The sequence below is a fragment of the Meles meles genome, chromosome 17 (assembly GCF_922984935.1).
Source record: "Meles meles chromosome 17, mMelMel3.1 paternal haplotype, whole genome shotgun sequence".
In the NCBI taxonomy this organism is placed as follows: Eukaryota; Metazoa; Chordata; class Mammalia; order Carnivora; family Mustelidae; genus Meles; species Meles meles.
In genome coordinates, this window is record NC_060082.1 from 48538375 (window position 1) to 48544374 (window position 6000).

At 46.4% G+C, this 6000-nt stretch overlaps 1 protein-coding gene across 3 annotated transcripts in view; it reads right to left on the reverse strand.

Annotated features, from left to right (window-relative positions):
• RNF2 (ring finger protein 2) overlaps nucleotides 1-5652 on the reverse strand; it is a 46349-nt gene extending 40697 nt beyond the window's left edge. For 2 of the 3 annotated variants that reach the window (XM_045983659.1, XM_045983660.1), the window contains exon 1: nucleotides 5368-5652. The gene's annotated coding sequence lies outside the window, so the exon portion shown is untranslated. The remainder of the gene's footprint in view (nucleotides 1-5367) is intronic. The other variant, XM_045983658.1, reaches the window with a different exon arrangement.
• Between the last annotated feature and the right edge of the window lie 348 nt (nucleotides 5653-6000).

Here is a 6000-nt window from a genome sequence, read left to right on the forward strand (position 1 = left end):
TCTGAACAGGCAAGGTAAGGACAAGAATCCCTATTTAAATTATTGTACTTTAACCTACACTATTTTGTGCCGATCATTTCCTCACTCTCTCTCAACTCCAAAACCACCATTCTAGATACCGCGCTTTGGTGCTGGGGCTGAGACTGCACAATTTCATTTCACGTACTCTTCTGCCAGCTCTCCCTGTTAGGCTTCGACAGTGGAGGTAGTAAAAGGAAAACTGGAAAGCAAAAAGAGGGGTGAAAGGACTTCCTTCCAGTTCCTGGCAGCAGCAGCAACTGCAGCCCCTCATCCTGGCGGCAACAACAGTTTTCAGTCTCCAGCGACTCTGGGTACTTTTAGGTACTTCCAGAAACTGATCAGCAGCTGAATGGTGACCTCCTCAAAGGTTCAGAACGAGGCCAATGGAATCTTTTTTCTGAGCTCTTCGGTCAATTACACTGTAATCTCTTTTTGCTCTTAAAACCATCCAACCAACTCCCTATATTAAAACTCCTCTGCTGAAATTCTTACTCAAGTTACTGTTTTCCCTACTAGGACTAGTACACTGTCAACCAGCTCTCCTTTTAGAGATCTTGCACCTTCACTGAAGAGAAAAGTTAAGAAAATTTGGAATTATTCCTATAGATAAAATCTATTTTATAAAGGATAACTCAAAACCCTTTAAATTTGTCTGCTAAGGGGTGCCTGGCTGGCTCAGTTGGTAGAGCATGAAACTCCTGATCTCAGGACTGAGTTCAAATCCCATGTTGGGTATAGAGATGACTTAAAACTTTTTTTTTTTAATATTTTTATTTATTTGACAGACAGAGGTTACAAGTAGGCAGAGAGGCAGGCAGAGAGAGAAGGAGGGGAAGCAGGCTCCCCACTGAGCAGAGAGCCCAATGCGGGGCTCGATCCCAGGACCCTGGGATCATGACCTGAGCTGAAGGCAGAGGCTTTAACCCACTGAGCCACCCAGGTGCCCCTGACTTAAAAATCTTTAAAAAATTTGTTGAGGTGTGCCACAAAAATCATTCAACTTTTGTGTGTTAAACTATCCAACTTGGAAAGAAAAAAAGAAAGGAAATGAGAATTATTTAAATAGCCAAGGTCTTTTTTTTTTAAGATTTTATTTATTTATTTGACAGAGAGAAATCACAAGAGAGGCAGGCAGAGAGAGAGGAAGGGAAGCAGGCTCTCCGCTGAGCAGAGAGCCCGATGTGGGACTCGATCCCAGGACCCTGAGATCATGACCTGAGCTGAAGGCAGCGGCTTAACCCACTGAGCCACCCAGGCGCCCCAAATAGCCAAGGTATTCTAAGCACACACAACCACCTCCCTTTACTAGAGCTCATATCCTACAGAAAATGTGAGATGGTAAAACCTCACCTCCTGCTCTTCGAAGGTCTCAGCTCCCACAAGCCTCTTCTCATGTAAGCATGACCATGCTGAATGTGATTCTTACATTTAAATACATTTTTGGAGGGGCACCCGGCTGGTGGAGTTGGTGGAGCAAGCCCCACACTAGGCACAGAGTTTACTCTAAAAAGAAAATAAAGGGTGCCTGGGTGGCACAACTGGTTGAGCGACTGCCTTCAGCTCAGGTCATGATCCTGGAGTCCCCAGATCAGTTCGGGATCAGTTCTCATCGGGCTCCCTACTCAGCAGGGGCTCTGCTTATCCCTCTGACTGTCCCCCCTCGTGCTTGCTCTCTCTCATTCTCTCTCTCTCAAATAAATAGAATCTTTAAAATAAAAAAATAAAAAAGTAAATATTTTTTAAAATAAATAAAAAATACATTTTTCATTGTTCAATATGGTCTCTAAATGCAATAGAACGCTGTTTCTTTTGTTGAACACTAATCTGTTCCAACACTAAAGGTAAACTGAATTTATTGGCATAATGTTCTCCCTTCCTAAGGGATTTTTAAGAAATCATTTTCTTTTTTTACCACGTGTGACTTTCATTTTATGCATCAACTTTACAATCTAACCTCTTCATAAAATGCAACTGCACTCTGTAGCATAGAAACAAAAAGAAATCCTCCTTGCAGGAGAGTCCATAATCAACACATCTGTTGAAAATAAATGACCAAAATGCTTTGATAGCTTTCATATGGTCTGTTACTTAATAAAATAGCCTCATTAGACAATTTAATCTGAGGTGAGCTACAAAAATAATCTTTCATTATTGTACCTAACAAACATTTTTTTAATTATGACAAAATGGAAGATACAGAGAAGCAGCAAACATACTGTTAATCCATTTCTAAATGAAATGGGAGAAAGCAAATTCAAACAATAGGAATCCTTCCTGTAATTTTTAGTAATGTACATAGCTGAGCTTCCAACACTGAGTATCACTAGGCCCAGACATACTAGCCCACTTCACCTGCCTATAACATCTATAAGGCAAAAGAGAAGTGAAAAGAATTTTAAACTTGAAAATCCATTGCCAATTCTACTGGAGTGCCTCCAAGTAGCATAAAAATGGATAGTGGGCCACCTACTTCCCTTACCACCTACATCTATAAAGTCAGGGACTCATTACCTAGCTCCTGCTACAGATATAAAAATACTAACACCGGGGCGCCTGGGTGGCTCAGTGGATTAAGCCGCTGCCTTCGGCTCAGGTCATGATCTCAGGGTCCTGGGATCCGGCCCCGCATCGGGCTCTCTGCTCCGCCGGGAGCCTGCTTCCTCCTCTCTCTCTGCCTACCTCTCTGACTACTTGTGATCTCTCTCTCTGTCAAATAAATAAATAAAATCTTAAAAAAAAAAAAAAAATACTAACACCACCTTCTACTTATGTGCCAAGAGTCGTATTACCGCAGTCAGTATGTCCATGTAAAATCAACCAAGCTGTATTCCTCTCAACAAGAAACACCCAAGGACCCATCTGACACATTACATGGAAACCTAGGGATGAAGGGGATAAGCAGGATATCTTGACCTACAGAGAGGGAAAGGACAGGGCAAATGTTATGTTTAATTTATCCTCAAATCATATGGGGATCTGTTCAATTAAATGCAAAAAAAAAATTCAGTAAGTTACTATGATAACTGAGATTTCAGAGAAATGGGAAAAAATGAAATTAAATAATGTGTCTAATAACAAGGACTTCACACCATGTGTAATAAACACTCAGTGTAGATCTGTATGTGGGCAGAACATGCATAATCCGACAGTATTTTTCCTTTTCTAAAAATGGCAAACCGTGATGCACTGTTTAGTTTCTCCAGACTTAATAAATGAGTTGCCACAAAATTATGAGTGCTTTAAGTCATACTAAAAATGTGTCCAAACTAATAAAGTACATTTTCATGTTAACTCACTTCTCTTGCTGGAAGGAATTATGCTTCTTTGCTTAATGTATAGAAATGAAACTGTCACTGAAACATCTGGTTATATATTATTCATTAGACATAAATCACCTTTACTCCAAAGACCACATAATAAAAACACAAATCATGAATAAATCAGAGAATGACCTCACACTACACACTAAAGGTCAATAATACAAAAATGAAATTCCAAAGATATTTGCTGACCTGCTCTATACAGTATTTCTACCACGTAAACCTAGGAACTAGCTGTCTGAGTGCTCAATACAGGCAGAGAAAATCTCAAAATTCTCAAAATGTCTCAGTATTTTGAATGTGTGCATTGTCTACATAATATTAGTGGCTCTAATTTGAAAATTTTCTGTGCAGCACATATAAGGACCACAAGCATATTTTTAAAATACTCAGGCTAGCCTACTCAGGCACTTTTCCTTCATAAATTCTCCAAATCACTCTCATACGTACTATAATTAACCTCAAAGGAGGATTCCACAAGTGTACCTGAAGGAAATAACTCAAATCCTCAGAAAAAGTTAGGGGCCATATTTGCTGTGCTATCGCTGGAAAATGGAGTCTTACACAACCACCCATGATTTTACTTTGAACACGTTAAATGTACAATCCATATTTTAAGATACCTGTTGATTGTGACAAGTATAAATTACAGGGGGAAAAAAGAATCACCAAAAATCTTAATGCTGCCATTTAAATTCTTTGTAAATCAAAGGGTCAAATATTTACTGTAAGAAGCCTGATCTGACACCAATCTAAGTTATTAAAAAATTCAACAACTATACCCCAATGCAGTAAAGGGAAAGTAGATTATCTACCAATTACACTAAGTATTCCAGCTTATCGTCTTGGAACTCACCAAAAGTAGATTATGTAACGCAAATCACTCAGACATGAGTTTTAAACATAATACTCAGTCTAAAACATCCAAGCCACGTCTCAATTTTTTAATTTTTAAAAGTAAAGCGTATTACCAAAACACTGAATGCAAACCAATCCTGTTACAGCAAATTTCTTCAGACACCTCAAGGAAACCTAACATTTTCATGCCACTTTACCCCTTAAAGGCACACATTCTCTCAAACTTTCTGACAGCCATGCAGTATATACCCAAAGAAGGTCTGAAGACGGTAAGACCATAAAGGTCTTAGCGGGCGGATCATCGGAATGAACCTCGCAAGTTTCGAAGACCGATTTTTACTCACAGTATCTCTGGGAGCAAGGAAGCTACTTCTAGAGGAGGCAAAGTATCTTGACAACCAGGTCTACGGTTCCCTGGCGACACCCAATACCGAAGATCTCAGCGTCAACGACAGGGTTCAAAACGCGAAGCTTCCATCAGAAACAAACCAAGACACCCCCTCCCCCCACGACTCCTCCGGGGCAACCTCGCGGTTTTAGAGAGCAGCAACAGATACTCGCGGGCAGGCAGGCGGCACTCCAGGAATGTTTTAGCCCGGAGGGCTCTCCCCGCAGCCCACAAGGAACCCCGACGCCGAGCAGCGCCTCCACCAGCGAACCCAGACTCCAGCACCGCGGGGGGGAAAGGGGGCATTCTGCACAAAGCGCCCCTACCCCACCCCCACGGTGCAGACACATACTGCCGGGCAGCCAGGGGGAAGCCCGGAGGAAAAACCCCGCATTCCACGCGGCTGGCCTCGGAGAGGCCCCGCAGAGAGGCTGGAGCCCCCGCCCCGGGAGGTGAAGGGGCTGCACAGTGGTCCCGGCCTCCGCGGAGGAGCGGACTGCAAGGGGTTCCCAACGAAGGAAGGAATTCAATCCCTGAGCTTCGCCCACGGGGTCCTCCGCAAGCCGGACCCTTGAAGAACGGGAACAATGAGAAGCTGCCTCCCCCACCATCCCCGCCCCGAGAGCGGCCGGGGGCGGCGGCGCCATCTCCTCTCACACCCCCGCGGGCAACACACCCCCGGCCCCTGGGCTGCCGTCAGCCGCCCGCAGCCCCGCCGAGCCGACGCGCGTCCCGGCCCGCAGTTCCCGCGCCCTTCGCCTCCTCGCCCGCCCCACTCACCGGCTCCTGCCCCAGCCCGGGACTCAGCCGGCCGCGGCCAGACCGAGACTCAGGTACAAGCCGCCGCGGCCGCCGGCGCCGCCGCACAATATGGCGAGCCTCGGCTTCCGCAATGGAGCTCGGGAAATACAACAGGGGCCGCTCAATATTCATGAGAGACTGAGGGGAAGCCGGCTCGGCCGGCGCTGCGGGGAGGGCGGGAAGGAGCGAGCCAGCGAGGGGGCGGAGGCGCTGGACGCGGACGTACACCGCGCGGGGAGGCCCGCGGCGCGAGGGGAGGGGGCGCCGCCGCGTGCTGGCCTGGAGGGCGCGAGCCGCCCCTCCCCGGGCCGGCCGGCCCCGCCCCTCGGCGCCCTCGGCGGGGTCGACGCAGCCCCCGGGCAACGCCCGGATGTCGACGGCTCGGCCTCGTGGTCGTGGTTCAGGCTGCTGGAGCTTTCTGCCCCCGCTCCGGCCCACCCATTACACCTCGTCCGCCAGCATTTAGGGTTTGGGCTCAGAGTTGTACTGTCTGTGACTGCCTCCAGTTCTTACACCCATCCCACCCGGTAGACGCCCTCATTAGGCATTCTGCCCTAGAACTTCACCTGAACTTCGGCTGCCTGCCTCCAGTTCAACAAACACACACTTGCC